At 62.8% G+C, this 18,610-nt stretch overlaps 1 long non-coding RNA gene across 1 annotated transcript; it reads right to left on the bottom strand.

Moving 5' to 3' along the window:
• Nucleotides 1-3,876: 3,876 nt before the first annotated feature.
• Nucleotides 3,877-17,411, bottom strand: LOC104677100. The gene is made up of 3 exons (XR_750005.1): nt 17,000-17,411; nt 5,678-5,827; nt 3,877-4,173 (listed from the first exon to the last, which is right to left on the bottom strand). It is a non-coding gene; the product is annotated as an uncharacterized LOC104677100 (long non-coding RNA).
• Nucleotides 17,412-18,610: the final 1,199 nt, after the last annotated feature.

The following is an 18,610-nucleotide window of genomic DNA, read 5'->3' as shown; positions in this document are numbered from 1 at the left end:
GGGCCCAGGGGGGAAGCAGGGCCCCAAAGGACATTTAGAAAAACCGGTTTATTACGCAGGCGGCATTTAGAGCATGCAGCGTGCATGGTGGCGGCCCTGGGAGCACAGAGAGGCACATGCAGGGCCCCCGAGGGGCTCCCCATTGGCCGGCAGTGACATCACCCCTGTGTCAACACTGTGATGTCTGTAGCTCCGGCCAGCCAGGGTTTATGGAGCGAGACCCAGCCCGGCCTGGGCCCTCACTCCCCAGGCCCAGCCCTCACTCCCCAGGCCCACACACTAGCCCACTGTTCAGGGTCTGGGGTGGTGGCACAGCCTGGGGGTCCTGGCACCGCTGCTCCTCTGCCCACCCCAACTTCCTGGCATGGCGGCTGCCCCCTTTGAGCGTCCCCAACCAGAGAGCGTGGAGCCTGCAGGCCTGCCCTCCTCCTCCTCGTCCCTCTAGAGAGAAACTTGGAGGTCCTGGGGCTGGGGCGCTCACAGCCCTGTGGCACAGGTACATGGGGTCAGGGGGCCCAGAATGGCCTCTGGGAAGGACCTCAAGTGGGCCAACGGCTCTGGAAGTGCTTCAGTGGTCTGTCTGCACAGGAGCTAGCTCCTCCCAGACCTCTGTGAAGCCAGTACAGGCCTCCCCTCCATGCCCTGAGCTCTGTCGGGTGCTGCCTGGACTGCACTGTGGGCCACTGGTGAGAGGGGGGGACAGGGAAGGGCCACCGTGGTGGCTGTTTCTGCCCACCTGGCTGTGTGGTCCTCTCCAAGTAGGGACAACCCTTCTGAGGGCTTGGGGGCACCCTGGGGTTGCCAGGGCCTCCTGGAGCCCTGCGAGCCCCTTGGGGGTCTGGCCTGTTTCCCCCCTCCACATCCAGGGCAGGCGGTGGCCCAGAACCCCAGCTTCCCAGCAGGCCGGTGTGCAGTGGTGACCCAGGAGGGGCCTGACCTCCACTGAGGGGCCACCAACCTCTGCCAGGCCACAGAGACCCCGAGGAGTCTGAAGGTTGGAGACCCAGGGCTGGGACCAGACGGCACTTTCCCACAGAGCCGCCCCCAGGCCCAGCTGGGGACACGTCCCCCTTCTCTCCAGACACATCCTGCCTGCCACCATGGCACATCGGCCTGGGGGGTCTCTTAAGTGCTTGCCACTCTGAGGTGACTGTCCCTTTCCAAAGAGGTTTCTGAGGCCCAGGTGGGATGTGTCGGCCTGAGCAGGAGGATCTGGGCCCCCCGGGGGCCGGGGACTGTCTCCTGGTGGAAGGAAGTGCCTGGGAGCATGTGTGCTGACCCGGGACCGTCCAGGGAGGCCCGTCTGTGGGGCAAGCGGGAAGGGAGTGGCTGGAGAGGCTTGGCCGCCCCCGCCCTGCCTCCCATTCCTTAGCTCCATGCCTGTCAACCTCTGTCACCCAGTGAGTGATGTCCAGGGGCCCTGGAAAGGTCACAGCATGTTTGAGCGGGGTGAGAGAGAGGGGAAAGGCGGGGGCGGGGAAAAGGACATGGAGGAAGCTCTAGGCCCCAGGAAGGAGAAAGGGGTCTGGGAGGGAGGGAGCCCCTGGGGCCGCCAGGAGGGTCCCTGCCTGCTGCTGCCACCTGGAACCCTCTCTTCTTAGCTGGCTCCCATGGCCCCAGCCTTTCTGGCCTGTGCTGCCTTCCCCCATCCCCGGCCCTCCTGTGCAACCAGGCCTTGGACCCAAACAATCCTGTCCCCTCCTCTCCCTCACCCTCCCCATGCGGTGGTCTCCATGGGTCAGAGCTGCAGCCTGGCTCTGCCCTGCTGCGGGTCCCGTCCCCTCCCCTCATCCCAGGCCTAGAGCCTCCAGTCCCGGTGGCCCCCTGCCCGAGGGTGAACAGCCTCACCCTGGGTCGTGGGACAGAGGGCACGTTCACCAGGAGAGGCTCCCAAGGGACACGTGGCTGTTTGCAGTTCACAGGAAGCATTCGAGATAAGGAGCTTGTTTTCCCAGTGGGCATGGAGCCAGCAGGGGGGCTGTGGGGCAGCCCAGGGTCAAGGCCAGGCTGTGGGGCTGCAGCTGCCTCGGGCCCCACTCCCAGGCCTTTGCGGGAGGTGGGAGGCGGGAGGCGGCAGCTGTACGGCGGCCCCAGGCGAGGCTCTCAGCCCCAGTCGCTCTCCGGGTGGGCAGCCCAAGAGGGTCTGGCTGAGCCTACCACATCTGGGACTCCATCACCCAACAACTTAAGACTGAATTTCATGTGTCCTGTGACTTGGGCAGACACAGCCCCTGTCCGAAGGGGTTGCCAGCCTAAGACAGTGGGGACAACATGGGTGGCGGGCAATGGGGGAAACAGACAACAGGACCGAGGGTGTGCAGGACACTCATGTCACTCGTGCACGCCAATGGGGGGCATAGGAGGCTGGGGAGCAGATAGACCGGGCTGGGCCGGGCGAGAAGGACAGGCAGATGGGATCCCAAGGACATGGAATTTCAGACCTTCTGCCCCTGCACTCTCTGCTGAGCCTAGGAACCTCTGAGCAGCAGGAAGGCCTTAGGTCAAGAGCCTAGAAATGGACCCCCACCTCCACCAGTCCAGCCTAGGCCCCGGGCATTGAAGGGTGGTCAGAAAAAGCTACCCAGACTTCCTGTGGGAGGAAGCCACTAAGCAGGATGGACACCATCGCCCACTCCACCCAGCCCTGCCCAGTTCAGCCCTGCCCAGCCTAGCCCTGCCCTGCCCAGCCCTGCCCAGCACAGCCCTGCCCTGCCCAGCCCTGCCCAGTCCAACCCTGCCCTGCCCAGTCCAGCCATGCCCAGGTCTGCCCTGCCCTGCCCTACCCAGTCCAACTCTGCCCAGCCCTGCCCAGTCCAGCCCTACCCAGCCATGCACAGCCCAGCCATGCACAGCCCAGCCATGCACAGCCCAACCCTGCCCTGCCCAGCTCTGCCCAGCTAAGCCCAGCCCTGCCCTGCCCTGCCCAGTTCTGCCCAGCTCAGCCCAGCCCTGCCCTGCCCAGCCCAGCCCTGCCCTGCCCAGGTCTGCCCAGCCCAGCCCAACATGACTTCTCTGGCTGGAGAGCACAGGCTTGACCTTAGAAAGAGGCTGGCAAGGAGGGCCGAGGCCACCAGGCCACTGCATGCTCACAGGTCAGACGAGCTCAGAGCCTGCTCCCCTGCCACCTGTCAGAGCTGTCACTGCCAACATGCTGTGGATATACGTGGCCTCAGGGCTGCTGGCTCCAGGCTGCCCCCGCCCCAGCTCCCAAGGCCACCCTAAATCTTATGCCATGAACCCTGCACCACACCCACCTCTGAGCTGTCCCCGCTCCTGCCTCCTGCACCCCCTTGAGCAGCCCCCTGTGTGTTTCATGGGTGTCTCAGCAAGGAAGGGAAGCTCTGCAATCTTGCCAGTCAGGGTGCTGTCGGCTGAGTAAATGCCCCCGTGCTGTGCCCGAATGCTCCCATCCTTTTGCAAACAGTCGGCCTGCCACTGGTGTCTGCCACCGACCAGGATCCTGCACTCCCACGCGGTGGGAGAGGCAGACCTGGGCTCACCTCAGCCTCCCCACAAGCCTGGGAGAGGTGCTGCCCAATGATGGGAGGCCCCCATGGGTCCCAAATGGCAGCTGCCCACACTCCTCCCCAGGAACCTTGTCTGTGATGAACACTAAGGAATAAGGAAGGGGGTGAGAAAGAAGGAAGGAAAGGCGGTGGGGGGCGTTGCAGGTAGGGGAGGATGTTTGGAAAGTTCCAGAAAAGAGTCACTTCACCAGAAAGGCCAGAAGCTCCCCGTGCCCCCCAGCCCCTGCTCGGCTCCAAGGTGAAGGAATTGGGGCGTCGAGGTGGGTGTGGGTGCCAGCTGTTCTGCGTGGGGTCTGTTTCCTTCAGCTCCTTTCCGGGCCTCGCCCTCCTCTTCCCGCCACACATACACTTTTTTTCCTTTTTAAATGATTTTATTTTGGGCCAGGTGAGGTGGCTCACACCTGTAATCTCAGTATTTTGGGAGGCCAACGTGGGCAGATAGCTTGAGTCCAGAAGCTGGAGATCAGCCTGAGCAACACAGTGAGACCCCATCTCTACCAAAAAGCAGTCGGGTGCAGCGGCAGGCACCTGCATTCCCAGTTCTGTGGGAGGCTGAGGCGAGAGGATCGTGCGAGCCCAGGGTGTTGAGGCTGCAGCAAGCCATGATCGCACCACTGCACTCCAGCCTGGGCAAGAGAGTGACACCCTGTCTCAAAAAAAAAAAAAAAAGTAGAAAAATTTATTTTTAAAAATTGATTTAACACCTGAATGCTACAATTGTCCAAGGAGGAGCAGACAGCCCGTGCCAGACAGCCTGAAGCCTGACCATCTGTGATCAATGGCCCTGCTGCCAGCTGTGTGTGGCAGTTTGGCCTGGCCTGATGCCTCCGTCCTTCTTGGCACCAGCTCACAGCCCGTGCCCATAACAGATGTGGAGCACCCAAGGAAGGGCAGACCCAGCCCCCACCTGCCCTGGGTCTGAAGATCTCCCAGGAGGCGCCATGGGGTGCCTTGGGCAGGAGGGGCTGGCCGATAGCCTTGAGGAAGTGGCACGGATATGCAGAGAAGGGCATGTCCCAAACTCGGGGCACTGTGGCCTCCAGCTGCCAGGAGACAGGTGTGCTCTGACTTCTGGGTTCCCACCACCAGAACTGCAGGGATGTGACAGCAAGCTGGACTAGGGGAGACGTCTCTGCTCAAGTGCACCTTTGCCTGATGGCGACCGCTCTCGGGTTCGCGGGTTCCAGGCTCTGCCCCGGTGCCTCATGCAAACAGGTCCCATTCTACAGATGAGGAAACTGAGGCACAGGGTGATTACGGTTGTCCCTGAGCTCCTGCAGCCAGGAAGGTGACACACCAGGATATGCTCCCAGGCTGCCCGCTGGGCTCGGTAACATAGTCTCAACTGTGCTGTGACACTGTGTGTGTCTGTGCTTGTGGGGAAGGTGACCAGAGGCCCCCTTTCCTCCACGCAGTGAGCCTACCAGCAGGGAGACAGTCCTCAGGTGTGAGGATGAGCCTCGTGGTAGGCACAGAGAAACAGGAGGAACTTTCTAGAAGGTGAAGCCTCCCATGGCTGGGACTCTTGGAGAAGGTCAGATCTCTGTCTGTCCACTCCTGCCCACTCCCCAGCACAGAGCGAGCGAGCAGGACAGAGGGTTCAAAGTCCCAGGATACTGCAGAGCTCAAAGGGGGGCAGAGAGCACCGCCCCGCCTGGGCGCCGGGGTAAAGGTGGGCGGGGTGCTCAGGCGCCCCTGGCGGTCCTGAAGGTTGTCTCAGAGAGGTGTGGGCTTCTCCTCCCTCCCACACAGTGTCTCTGAGGATGAACTGCCGTGTGCCCTACGGGGATGCCGTGACCTTGCCCTCGTTGGGCGCGCCTCTGGGACGAGGTCAGCTGAGCCTGCCGTCCTCACTCAGAAACACCATCTAACTCTCTAAGTCCCTTCTCAGTGAGACGGGAGGTCTTGCACCCACCTCCCAACCCCCACGCACCTGAGGAGGTCCCCATTCCCCTACTCTGTGGCTCTACCACGCTCCACACATCCTACCTGAGGGACAGAGGGGACTGTGAGATGATCCTCAAGGCTAGTTTTCCTCTTTCACCCAGGACAGGCCCCAGCAAATTCTCACCTCCAGAGGCCAGGTCTGCCCCGCAGGACTTAGGAAATATAGCCCTACTTCCATCCAGCACACCAACCCAAGAAAGTACCTCAGAGCCTTGGGGCCTGGGGGGCCTGGCCTTGGTCTCAAGGCGTCAGCTCCACCTGGAAAGGAGTGAACTCAAGCCAGGACGCCCCATCTCCACGGCGGAAACGGTGCTGCCGGCTGCTCCCTCCTGGGGACTCTGGGCCTGGGGCTCCTGTGGGAGTTCGGGAATAGCTGAGTCCTGTGGAGGTGCCCCTCCTCCCCACCCAGTGGAGCTTGGGGTGGGGGCAGGTGAAGACAGGGCGGGAAGCATGGGGCCTTCCCCCTCCCCACAGCACTGAGAAACCAGGGGAGCATCCAGAAAACGGTGCCCACAGGCACCAGCTTCAGGTGACCCTAGCCCAGCCAAAGACCCAGGGCCAGTGTGTGCCACAAAGCTCGTGCCTGCTTTGCTGCTTTGCCTGCTCCCTCCTGCCTGGGACCACCGTGGCGAGGGGAAGAGAGAGTGGTGGCCCTCTCCTGACTCCTGAGGCCTGTGGTCCAAGCTCCCAGCCCTCAGGCAGGCCAGGGTCTAGACACTGCTGCCCCAGACACACCCCCCAGTCCCAGCCCACAGGCTTCTTGCAGGATCCCCTGGTGCACCTGGGGGCAAAGCACAATGAGCAGGAGTGCAAAGAAGCTTTGTCGGGAGGGCGGTCCCCACCACCCTTAGACCCCCAGGGATGGTGTCCTGGGGCCTGGGCTCAGATGGACCCTGGGAGGGATGGTGCAGGGGCTGCTTTTTGCTCCAAGAGGACAAAGTGCCACATTGCCTCCGCAGAGGGCTGCCGAGCTGGGAGGACCCACAGTGCAAGGCCGCACAACCCCCCAGGAAACCCCAGAGCCTTCAGGTTCCAGGCTGAGGCTGTGGGCAGGAACCCCTGTGCAAGCCCTCTGGAAGAAAAACCTCACAGCTCTGGCGGAGGAGGGCCCCACCCGCTCCCAGAGCCCAGCGTGTAAGGGACGGGTGGTGCCCACAAGAGGCCCAGGGAAGGGTTGCGGCTGGGACGCCCCCTCACCGCCCCCAGATATCCCAGGCAGCCCCTCCCTCCACAGAGAGACCCACTGGGCCTGACCCTGCCCTGGGCACAGGGTTGAGCCAGGGACGGCCCGTGGGAGAAAGACGGCTTCATGGGCCACTGGCCGGGCCAGGCGAGTCTTTCCCCAGTTCTGGGTGGCAAATGGGGTGGGGCCAGAGCCTTCTGGCTAGGGAAGACACTGGCCTGACTGGTGTGGCACGGGCAGCAAAGGAGGGTCAGAGGCCACTCTGGCCTGGAAGAGTCTCCAGCCACCTGGACGGGGGTGGCCAGGCCTGGTCCCTGCCCCCACTCTCCAAGGGGTCGGGGCAGCCGGGCAGAGCCAGTAAGTGTTTGTTTTCAGATGACATTTGTAAAGAAAAACAGCCTCCCACACTGCTTGACCCTGTGTCTGGAATGTGGGGAGGCAAACAGCTGTGCCCTTCCCAGACCCTGCACAGCCCCTGGTGGGGGCAGGGCCCTGGTGGGGGCAGGGCCCGGAGGTGCAGCCTGGGGAGGCACGGGCCATCGTGGTCAGGGCGCGGCAGCCAGGCTCTGGGCTCTGTTCCGGGCCTCACTGTGTCCCCAGTGGGGTGCCGCCACCTCCCCCCCAGCCTGGGCCCCGCCGGTCAGACACCCACAGGGACAGCTTGTCTTGGCTAGCTGGCTGCAGCACCTCGCTGGAGTCCAGCAGACACACGCTCCTGTGCGCACGCCGCGCCCCAGGCCAGCCCTCACGCCACTGCCCCTGTCAGACCCCTGCCTGCGGTGGGCTGCTGTCTGCCTTGGCCTGCCCCAGCTCTCTCTGCGCCCTTGCCTCCAGGGAGCCCCCCTGGAGGACTCCAGCCACCCAAGCTCAGCAGGGCCAGCCTGAGCCCCTGCCCCACCCGGCCTGTGTGAAGGGTCCTCAGTCCCCTGATCCCCCAGACCCTCCAGGCTGGGTCCCTGGGGCTAGGGGAAAGCTGGCTCCGAGGCCCCTGGCCTGGATGATTTCTGGGAGGCCCGTCCCCTGCCACGTGCCTGGTGACCCTTGCTCCTGCCTGGCTGCCCGTGGTCCTCTGTGCGACCCCCACCCCCAGCCCAGGAGCTGGACGGGGGACTCTGAATGGACGACAGCAGAGCCATCCTAGGGCTGCCCCTGACCCTGGCCCTGACCCTGCCCTGGAGCCTGGTTTCCAAATCTTGCCTCATGCTTTCGCCAGACCCCCTTGGCCCCTTCCCCTGACCCTGGAATGCCCCTGGGGCTTCCTGGAAACAGCCCCTCCTTTGCTTACTATTGGGTGCCAGACTTCACCAGCACCAACCACCTGAAGGTGCGGGGACATCCCCCCATTCCCTCTCCTGGGGGTCCCATCGCCAGTTCCCCGTGGGCAGGATATCAGAAGCATTCTCTGCGCAGCTCCTCCGCCCTTTCAGGCACAGGGGAGGGTGGCTCAGGGGCCAGCGGCAGATGTTGGTGCCTGCCCCTGCAGCGGGGTGCCCCGTGCTGAGACAGTGCCACGGGGAACACTCCGGCCCTCGGTCCACCCTCCATGTGGCAAATGAGGTGTTCTGCGGGGCTTCTAAACGCTTCACCCTGGCCTCCCCACGGGTCCCTTCCCTTCCCCTTGGGGGCCCTGGCCCCAGGTCCCCAAGGCCTGGACCTGCCTCTGCCACCCTCAGAGCAAGGATGCGCTGCAGAGAGAAAGGGGCTGTGACTCGGCCCCAGAGCTCCGGCTTCCTGTCTCCCAGCCCACAAAGCACTAAAGGCCGTAGGTCCTGGGACATCAAAGGCCCAGGAAGCTCCTTGTGCTGAGTTAAGCATAGTGGGGGCAGACGCATGTAGCTGGCATTTCCCACATTTACAACGGCTCTGCTATGGGCTGGGAATCGGCTTCCCCTGCACCCCGGTCATCCCTTGTCCAGAGGGACCCATGGGAAGGCCAGGGTGAAGAGTTTAGAAGCCCCACGGAACACCTCATTTGCCACATGGAGGGTGGACCGAGGCCCGGAGTGTCCCCTGTGTGCACTGTCTCAGCTCGGGGCACTCTGCTGCAGGGGCAGGCACCAACATCTGCCGCTGGCCCCTGAGCCACCCTCCCCTGTGCCTGAAGGCCCAGCACTTCGAGGGCTGCCTGGGCTGAGGACCTGCGCAGAGAACTTTTCTACACCCCACGGAGGAGGCTGAGGGGTAGAGGCAGCTGCAGGAGCCCCAGGGCCACCAAACAGGCACGCCTGCCCCTCTCCTCGGTGGGTGCAGAAAGCTCTTAAATAGTGGGAAAACAAGGGCATGGCCACATTTCACAGGCACTGCTCAGAAGGTTCCAGAAGGAGACAATGGCATGCAGGGAGCAGGGCCCAGGCTGGTGGGGGCACAGGGATGAGGCCAGTGAAGGCCACGGGTCAGGGGGGGCGGTGCCCAGAAGCCAACGACCCCATTCTTATCGCCTGTGTCTCTCTGCACACAGCGTCTCGTCTGCAAAGTTAGCTGAGCAAACGCCAGGAGCCAAGGGTCGAGGCAACGCCATCGGTGGGGCCACTCCACACCCCCTCTGTCGGCCCCACCAAGACCTGCTTTCTTGGTTGAAATCCAACTCACAGTCTGCCCCCGGGGGCCCAGCAGCCCTGCCCACTGGAGCAGCTGCACCCACAGTGCCCAGCTTCCCAGGGCGACAGGGGCTTGGTGAGCCTTCCTGTCCCCACTGGAGCATGGCCAGAGTGATTTTCTGCTTCTGCTGCAGACCATCCTGGACCTGGTGGGAGCAGCCGTAATCGCATTATCCCATTATGCCTCCACTGGGCACTGGGACGGGGACAGGGCTGCCAGGACATGACTCCATTTACCTATCGCCAGTGGAGCCCTGGGGGCTCTCGTAGGTCCATGGGGAGGGGTGGCCGTCTCTTTAGGCCCAGGGACCCCAGGACAGGGGTAGAAAAGCACGGGAGAGTTAAAGAGTTAAGGCCAGAAGGGGCCAGTCCGACCAAGTGGAGCAAAGCTGTCCACTGGTGGCCAGGGCATAACTGAGGGGCTGTGTGGGGAACAGAGGAGGCGTCTTGAGCCCCCCGGCTGCTCCGAGCAGCTGCTCATCTTACCCAGGCCCATGCCCATGATGAGCTGTGTGACTACCTCCAAGATCAGTCGAGAGGCTTGGCCCGGGGGCCTGCGCAGCGGTCGGGAGGCTCGGCCCAGGGGCTATGCAGACCTAACAGCCGGCTCCAGTCCCGAGGCAGGGCAGTTGTGCTCCAGAGGGCTCCCACGGCCACACTGTTCCTCCCAGGTGGACACCCTCATGGCACATACACCCCTGCTCTCAGCCCTCTCCTTCACTGGATGGAGAGACTCAGGACCCCTAGAGATGGGTGGCAGGCAGAGGAGGTGGAGCTGGTCTGAGATGCAAGAGATGGCCCGTGGATTCTAGGAGCAAGCGGCGACTTCCGAGGTCCCCACCCACTCAACACACGTTCTCAAACCCCATTTTACAGATGAGGATGAAAGGCCCAGCACAGGGGCCCATGTCTCTGTCACCAGGCAAGGTCAGGGGGCTCTAGGGCCAGAATCTGGCTTCCCGCTCCGGCCGGGGGTCAGAGGTCTCCGGTTGGCAGCCGAGGCCAGTGGGACACAGGCTGAGGGATGGGGACAGCTGCTCTCCCAGCACAGACAAGGCTCCCCTCCTCATGCTGCAGACCCCGGCTGCCCCATCAGTCACGGCCCACCCAGGACTGTGCAATCATCCCCCACTTCTCCTAATCCTCCTGCCAGCTTCTTCCCAAGAGTCCAAGCAGTTGGATGCATTTTCTAAATTCTCAGGCCACTGCTGTTTCCTCCTCAAATTCCTTGCCCCCCACCCGCGGCCCCCTCCCAGCCATGGGAAAGGACTGCTGCGGCCTCCCCACAGGCCCATGCATGGGCGGGGCTGCGTCCAGGCAGCTGTGAGGTACTGGGACCCAGGGGTAACAGCCCCAATTACAGAGGCGTCATGGGAAAGAGGCGAGGGGAGGCCACCCAGAGCCCCCACCACAGCCCCGCTCCACGCCCTCCCTGGATCTCTGGCCCTGGAGAGAATCAGATGGGACCCCCAGCAGCAGTCACTTGAGTCCCGCTGCCACTGGCTCTGCTGAGGATGCCCACTGGGCCATGCTGTGGCCACCTGGCTTGGAATGTGGGCACCAAGGTATCGGCCCAGATTTCTACTCATCAGAGCACCAGCACAGGGCCGAGCCAGTGACACAGAGCCCCCGGGCTGCATGGACATGTGCTGCACGTACCACAAACCAGCCTGCCGGGAGGGAGGGGTGCTGCCCAGGGCTCCGTGCCCTCCCGGAAGGGGCTACAGTGGGGCTGATTGCCAGGTGGTGGCTCTGACGCATGAGAGGACAGATGGATAGAGCCCGAGGGCAGCCCTGGCCAGGTGCACACAGTGGTGGCTATGACGCCTTCTCCCACGGCTGTCGCTCTGGGTCCAGGAGTGATGATCTCCAGGCTCCAGAGAACTAGGAACAGCCGGCAGGCTTGTTGCTGATAACCGGGCCTTCTCCACCTGGTGGGGAGTGATGAGGCAAGACCGGATGGCGGGCCCCAGGCCTCCCCTCTCCTGGGACGGCCAGCTCTCCTAGCCTGTGCAGGTCTCAATACGTCCATGATTACGCAACCAGCACTTATCGCTGGATGTGAAGATCTGGAGGCCAGGCGGGGCCCTGGGGCCACAGCCTGCCCGCATGGGTGAGCGGTGAACTGTGCAATTAGCTCTCAGGCCATCATCACCAGACCCTGCCTTTGTTCCTCCACCTGCTAGGCAACATCCGCTGGCAGCCTCCCACAACCTGGCCAGCCTGCTCTTTCTCCCTCCACTCTGACCCCTTCCTCCTCGGGGTCCTGACATGAGGCTGTCCGGCACCCATTTTCAACTACTCTTTTCTTTCTTTTGAGTTTCACTCTTGTTGCCCAGGCTGGAGTGCAACGGCACAATTTCAGCTCACTGCAACCTCTGCCTCCCAGGTTCGAGCGATTCTCCTGCCTCAGTCTCCTGAGTAGCTGGGATTAGAGGCATGCACCACCACGCTCAGCTAATTTTGTATTTTTTGCAGAGACAGGGTTTCACCATATTGGTCAGACTGGTCTTGAACTCCTGACCTCAGGTGATCTGCCCGCCTCGGCCTCCAAAAATGCGGGAATTACAAGCGTGAGTCACCGCACCCGGCCTTCTTTTCTTTTCTTTTTCTTTTTTCCTGCCCTCAACTATCCTTTTCATTAAAAAATTCAGAATTCTCTCCCCTGCCTGCCAGGATGGAACCCAAAACCACGTAGCCAGTGGGCCTGCCTGAGTTGCGGCCCTGCGCCTGTCCCCGACAAGTCACCCTACGTTTTCCATTCCATCATCCTCTCTCTGCACCTCAAGCACTGTGACCCCTCTCCCGCCTGACTGACCTCGCCGTCTCCAAAGGAGACCCTTTCTTGTGCCATCCCACCCTCTCCAGGCCCGCCGTCTGCCTGGGAGCTGCCCTGGTAGCTGCGCTGTGTCTCCCACTGCTGTCCATACGTGCTGCCTGCTCTGTGCCTCAGAGGCACTGGAGCTCATGTGCACGGGGCAGGTGGCCTTTGAACACTGTGAGTCCCCACATCTTGCCCCTGGAGGCCACAGCTGCCCTGGGCCAAAGCTGGGCCGCTTCCTCTGCAGGGACCAAGGGCAGGGCTGCCTCGAGGGCTTCGGGGTAGGAGAGAGGGAACGAATCTCCTGGAGGCAGATGAGGGCCGCAGGGAGGCTGGAGGCCTTGAACCCCTCCCAGAGAGCCAGTGGAGGGATGTTGCCGGGTGGATGGGAGATGGCAGACGGGTGCTCTGGGGGGTCCTCCCTCCCTATAGCACCTTGGACATGTTTTGTTTTATCATGGTGAAAATACGTAACACAACTAGCCACTTTAACCGTTGAGCCATTTTAGCCATTGAGCCACTGAACCATTGAGACACAGACATTTTAGCCATTCAGCCATTTTAGCCACTGAGCCACTGGGCGCACACATCAGTGGCACTTAGTGCTTTCTCACTGCCGCGCAGCCATCGCCACTGTCCACCTCGGAACTCCTCCCCCTCCCAAACTGAAGCTCCCTGAAGGTGCCCAGCCGACTTGCCAGCCTCCTTGCCAGTAGATGAGACGCGGAGGCAGCCCTGCTCAACCAAGGAGGCAGAAGTCTTGACTGTTCTCCCTATGGTCCCATGGGGACCTGCAGCAGGGCCCTGGCTGGACAGACGGCCATGAGGGGTGTGGTGTAGTGATTGCGTGCCCTGGCCTGGGCAAGAGAGTGGCGCCCTTGGCCTGCCCAGCCCCTGCCCTGCAGCCCCCCTGACAGCCGAGGGGAGCTTCACCTTCCAGCCTCTGGCTGTCATTAGCTGCTCCCGATGGGAGGTGGGACGGGCAGGGGAGACTCGTCCCCGCAGCCAGTGAGGATCCAGGCTCACGTGGGACCACCTGGACCTCATTATTCTTAAGTGGTCCAGTCTGAAAGTTTGGGAAGAGGGGAGAAAAATACTGCCAATCCCCAGGCCTGGAGAGCCCCACTCCCTCTTCCAGCCAGCACTGAAACCCTGGGGGCTTCAGCCACAATGGAGAGCTGAACCGGGCCCACCCCAGGGCCCAGGAGGGGCATCTGCAGAGGGCTCAGCCCCAGAAGGACTTGGAGGTCAGGCAAGTCAAAGGGAGTTCAGAGCTTAGGAGGGGTGAGAGGTCAGACTCTGGTCCTTTCTCATAAGCTGGGGTCCCTCTGTTCTTCCAGAAGTCACCTGGGGTGTCTACAGTCAGGGCCAGTCTGACAGGTGGGATGGTGCTTCCCAGCAACCCCACCTTGGGGAGAACCCTGCTGCCTCTCCCTGCTCTCCACCTCCAGCACAGGCCCCGGCAAGCCTCCAGCTGATGACAACGCCAAGATGGTGCTGAGTGGACTCTGGGGCCAGCATCTGAAGGCACCCAGGACACCAGACCATCCAGCCACACCCCAGGCTACAAAGAGGGGGAGCTCCGGGGAGGCTGGGGTGCCTTCAAGGTGCATCCTAGCAACATCCTCGACCTGCAAGAGGGATACTCGGTCGCAGCATGGGGAGGACATGCTCAGACCCCATGGATAGGATTTGCTCAGACCCCCATGGGGAGGATTTGCTCACACCCCAGGCAGGCATCCTGAGTGTGCCTGGCCTGGACCCCAGGCTGGTAGCTCCTACCTCTCGCAGAGCAGCAGAGGCTGGCAAGAGGGACTCAGGGTCCTGGCTGGGGGCAGAGGGCCCTGCATGGCTCTGGGGTCCTGACCCAATCCTGCATTTCCACAGAGAGCTGCCTGAGCACCCATGCTGAGGGTCCCTGCACCCCCGGTGTATGGGGGACCCTTCCCCAACCCCACCCCCTATCGCCACTGAGACACCGGAATGTGCAGGATGGCTGTGAGGGGAGAGGCAGGCCCGGGGCGCGGCGGGCAGGGCTGGACGGGGCTGGGGATCTGTAGGAGGCTGGCCAGGCAGATGGGACGTGTCCGGACCCTTAGCGTCATCACCTCTGTGTTTTGACCACCGAGCAAATATACCCTAAATGAAGCACAAATTCGCCAAGGGGACAGTCAACTCTGTCCTTTCTTCTTAATCCCTCTGGCTTAGGGTTTCCCAGCCTGGACAGCCTGTCCGAGGGGAAGACCGAGGGGAAGACCGCCCAAGGGCACACGGGCATCCGTCTGGGGACATTCAGGCAGTGACCAATCCCCGGCCGCCCTGGTGTGTGCCCAGCACTGTGGGCCTTTTCCCAGCCAGCTAGTGGGGGAGCGGCCGCTGTGGCTCCCTGAGTCTTAGCGAGATGGTCAAGGATGAGAAAAAGATGGAGACCCACATGCGGCCGCATCCATGGGCAGAGGAGGCGGAATACAGGACAGCTCTGCCATCCCCTCAGCCGAACCATGAAAAGCAACCCTGTCCCCTAAGGCCCCAGCACCCACCTGGAGGCCACCATGAGCTGGAGCCCAGCACAGCTGCCACCACCATGTCTTGGCTGTCCAGCTCAGGACAGGTTGGTTCCAAGCCGTCCAGGCTGGAGCTCTGGGGGTGGAACAGCACAGCTCCTGAAGAGTCACTTGTCCAGCCCTGGCCGTGGAGGGACAGGTAAGAGCCCACCGAGGGCTCTGAGGACTCCAGGAGGGACCAGCTGAGGACACCGGTGGGGGTGATGCCTCCCCCTTCAATGGCCGCTCGCAGGAGGCAATCCCAGAGCCCCGCTCCATGGGCCACCAATTACCTGGAGCCTCATTTAGAAATGGCCATCCCTCCCCACTGGCCCCAGCTGGGATCCTGGTGCTCCGAGAGTCCTGCTGTGGTCCCAGGGAGGAGGAAACCCCCTCCCAATCAGGAAGCATCCTCAACCCCATCTAATTCCAGACGCTGCCTCCCACCTTGGCTTTTGGAGATGGAGAACAGAGCCGGCCCTTCCCCAAGGCCCCGAAGCCCAGGAGGGCGCCCCTCTGAGCAGACAAGCTCGCCCCTGCTCCCAGGACGAGGAGGCCCCTGCCGAGGCTCTGCTGCTGCTAATTGGCCCCTGGGATAAGCAGACCTGTCCAGGAAAGGACCCCCTGATCTCCCGGCCCCAACCCCATCTGGCTGGGAGTTCTGACTTAAGCAAATAATCCATCCAGGGAATTGAAGGCTCAACAGAATCGCCCGCTACGGATCCGGTCTCGGTTCCTCCACCCTCCTCCTCCCGCCTCCACCTGGGCTCTTGAGATCAACAGCAAGGCTTTGCAGTCGTGAGAGCTTCCCTCAGATGCCCTCCAGCCTCAACCCAGAAGAGATGGGTGCCTGGGCCGTGACCCCTCACACAGGAGGACCAAACCCAGAGAGGAGACAGGGAGCCATTGGCCCAGACAGCTGGGGTGTGCAATGGATTCAGTGGGGTCCGGCCCTCCTCACTCCAAGGGGAGCTGGGAGCCGACCCAGTGAGGGAGGACATCCTGGGAAAATGATAGGAATCAGGGAATGGCCCCGGGGCTCCAGACCTCTTCTGATGGAGTGATTCAAGGCCCCTTGGCAGGGTTGGGCATCCTCTGGGCCCTCGGGGGATAAGGTCCCCTCACTCCACCACAGAGCAGCATCTGGGCACCTACCTCCTGGCCATGGGCAGAGCAAAACTCTCTCCTGGACCCCAGTGCCCAGAGCCCTGGCCTTGAGAAGGAGCTGTGTGTCCTCAAGAGCCCCCCCAGACTGCCCCCCACCACCTTGCAGGCAGCTCACCCTCCCACCCCACCAGCTGCAGGGTGCAGACATGAGTCTTTTACATCCCTGAACGCTCCTTCTGCGCCTGCTTCAGGAGGGCAGCCCTGCCTGCTCACAGCCCAGCCCTGCCCAAACTCCTGGCCAGGGGACACATGGGCGTTAGAACGTGGCATCCCGGTTCTGTTCTATGTTCAGGAAGATGACACCCATTCGGCTGAGGGGATGGCAGAGCCCCTTTCCCCACAGCCCCCTCTGCAAGTGCAGCTCTCCTTTCCTCTCCCCACAAGCCTCTTCCCGAGGGCGGCCCCCTCTCTCCACCAGGATCACCCTTCCTGGGCGCATGCCTCTTCCCGAGGGCGGCCCCCTCTCTCCATCAGGATCACCCTTCCTGTGCCTCCGGGGTGCACTGCTTCCCCCAAGCCCTCCCTTCCTCCTTCAGGGTCAGGCCCTTTCCTCCAGGCCCCTCTCTGTCTCCTGGTCTCTGCCCTCTCCCAAAACTCATTCTATTTCTCTACATGTCTACCTCGTTCCCCACCCATCCCCATTCTCCCAGTCTCCCGCCTGCCAGGCTGGCCCTGGCCCCAGCCACTTGGCAGCCTCCTCCTCCTCCCAGAACCTTCTCTTTCCTTCCTGGTCCCATCTCAAACTGCAGCAAGCTGGTCAGAAGGTGAGACCAGGCTGGGAGGAGCTCTGGGCCATGGAGATGGTGGCCGGGGGAGGTGTGGGAGGTAGAAGGACAGGTGGGCCAGGTGCGGAGCAGGGTGTCTTGCCATGGGAAGGGCTGGAGGAAACACTGTATCCAGGGATGGTCAGAGTTTGCCTGGAACCCCTGAAGGTCTTGCTTTTAGAGCCGGGCGGGGCTGCCGTGTGGCCAAGCCAAGCCAGTGGCCGCATCCCTGGGCCTGGGCTCCTGGGGTCTGCCCCGGAGCCCACCATGTTGCAGTACTGAGTGGCTGTGCATTGCTGCTCTCTTCACTGTATGACTGGGGGTTCCCTCTGTGCCCTTCAAAGCCCCATCTGGCCTGGACTTTGGGTCTGCAGCTGGCGCATGAGAATCTTCCCACATGGCAGCGTAGGGGGACTGGGGAGCCCAACACCAAGGCTGCCAAGGTCTTACTTGAGTAGAAGACTTCCATCCTGAGCGATCCTGCTGGCCAGTCCTCCGGATCCAGCCCTCCTGGGGCTGTGGCCACCCACAGGGCTCCAGGCGGGTCTGGGGTCCCTGGTTCCCCAGGTCGTCCACCCCTTGCTGCAGCTGCTCCGGAAACAGAGGGTGCTGCCCTGGCCATTTTGCTCCTTGCTGGGTGTCTGGGAGGGCTGTGAGGGGAGAATAAAGGGCAGGGAGAGGTGAGAGACCTGAGAGAAGGGGAAAGGAGTCTCAAAGGAGGGGAGGGAGGGCGGGCCAGCAGCGTGGCGCAGCGTGTAGGAGGGGAACATGGCGGTGCCCGGCACGAGGTGGGGTGCGGGGCAGCCCTGGAGTCCTGGCTGCCTCTCCCGACAGCGGGTCCGGCACTAGCCAGCCAGCTGAGCATGTTGTGTGCGGAGTCTGCAGAAAGTGCTGACCCGCCAAGCCCCACAGGCCAAGCCAGGCCCGGGGGACAGGAAGGAGCATGGGGCCTTCACTCACTGCCCAGCCTGGGGCACGGCCGGCCCATCTCCCATTTCCAGGGCATCCGGGGACGGGCACGCCCCGGACACTCACTGCCCTGCCACTGGAGGTTAGCATCCTCCCTCATCCAGTGCCCTGCCCAGGTGGCTGTTACCTCCCCTACCTCCTCCAAGACCCTGAGCAGGGGAAGAAAGAAAGTGGATAGGACCTGACCTCCTGACCTGAGTGCGGTCCCCGCTCTGTTCCCCTTTCCTCTGCCCCTAGTTCTCACTGCGGAGGAGGACAAGAGCGCTCACCTGGGGTGGCCCCACGTGCCTGCCAGCCTTGGTCCAAGACTGCAGAAGGGGCCTTGAGGAGGTGGGGAGGAACCCAGAGGCAGACCCCAAGGGTCTTCCCTGAAAGCGGAGGGCTGGTGAGCAGCAGGAAGATCCGGGATTGTGCCCTCAGCTGCCCTCTCTGTCCTGACGTGTCACCCGCTAAGGGTCACGGGCCAAGGAGGGACCGGGCAATGTCCAGGAGCCAGAGTTGGGATGGCCAGGCTGGGTGTGGGGTCGGTTGGGGATCCCAGGTGAGAGGAAGGAATTGAGAATGGACTTGGGCCCGAGGCAGGCTGAGTGGCTGGTGCAAGGCAGAGGGCTGGGCCCCGGGGGCATTCTGTCCTGGTTCCCCTGTCCCCTCACCCAGTTCGTGAGCATCCCTTGTGAAGCAGGCCCTGGAGATCAGAGGGGTGGTGGGCGGATGCAGTGCAATATTCCCCAAGGAAAGTGTGCTGTGCAGCGGTGGAGGGCAGGGCTGGAGAGGCCCCAGCTGCAGAGCAGGACGCCGGAGGGCGCAGGGCAGCCGAGCCAGGGCCTGGGGTGGCCGAAAAGTGGCACTGTGTTCTTGCGGGCCAGACCAGAGCCCAGGCAGTGTCAGGAGGTGGATGGTGTGAAAGAGAGAGGAGTTCCAGGGCACACTGGGGGCCTCCTATGTGGCTGGAAGGTGGAGGGGCGCTGGGTGGGAGGGCTGGCATCGGGCTGGTGGCTCGGGCTAAGGCAGCCTTGCAGGGGCTGGCTCCTGCACCCATGCACGGCGAGATGTATGGGCTGGAGTGGCCACAGCACTGGGGAGAGACAGATG

The sequence above is a fragment of the Rhinopithecus roxellana genome, chromosome 15, assembly GCF_007565055.1.
Source record: "Rhinopithecus roxellana isolate Shanxi Qingling chromosome 15, ASM756505v1, whole genome shotgun sequence".
NCBI lineage: Eukaryota > Metazoa > Chordata > Mammalia > Primates > Cercopithecidae > Rhinopithecus > Rhinopithecus roxellana.
The sequence above is the reverse complement of the archived record's forward strand: the minus strand, read 5'-3'. Positions and strand labels throughout refer to the sequence as shown.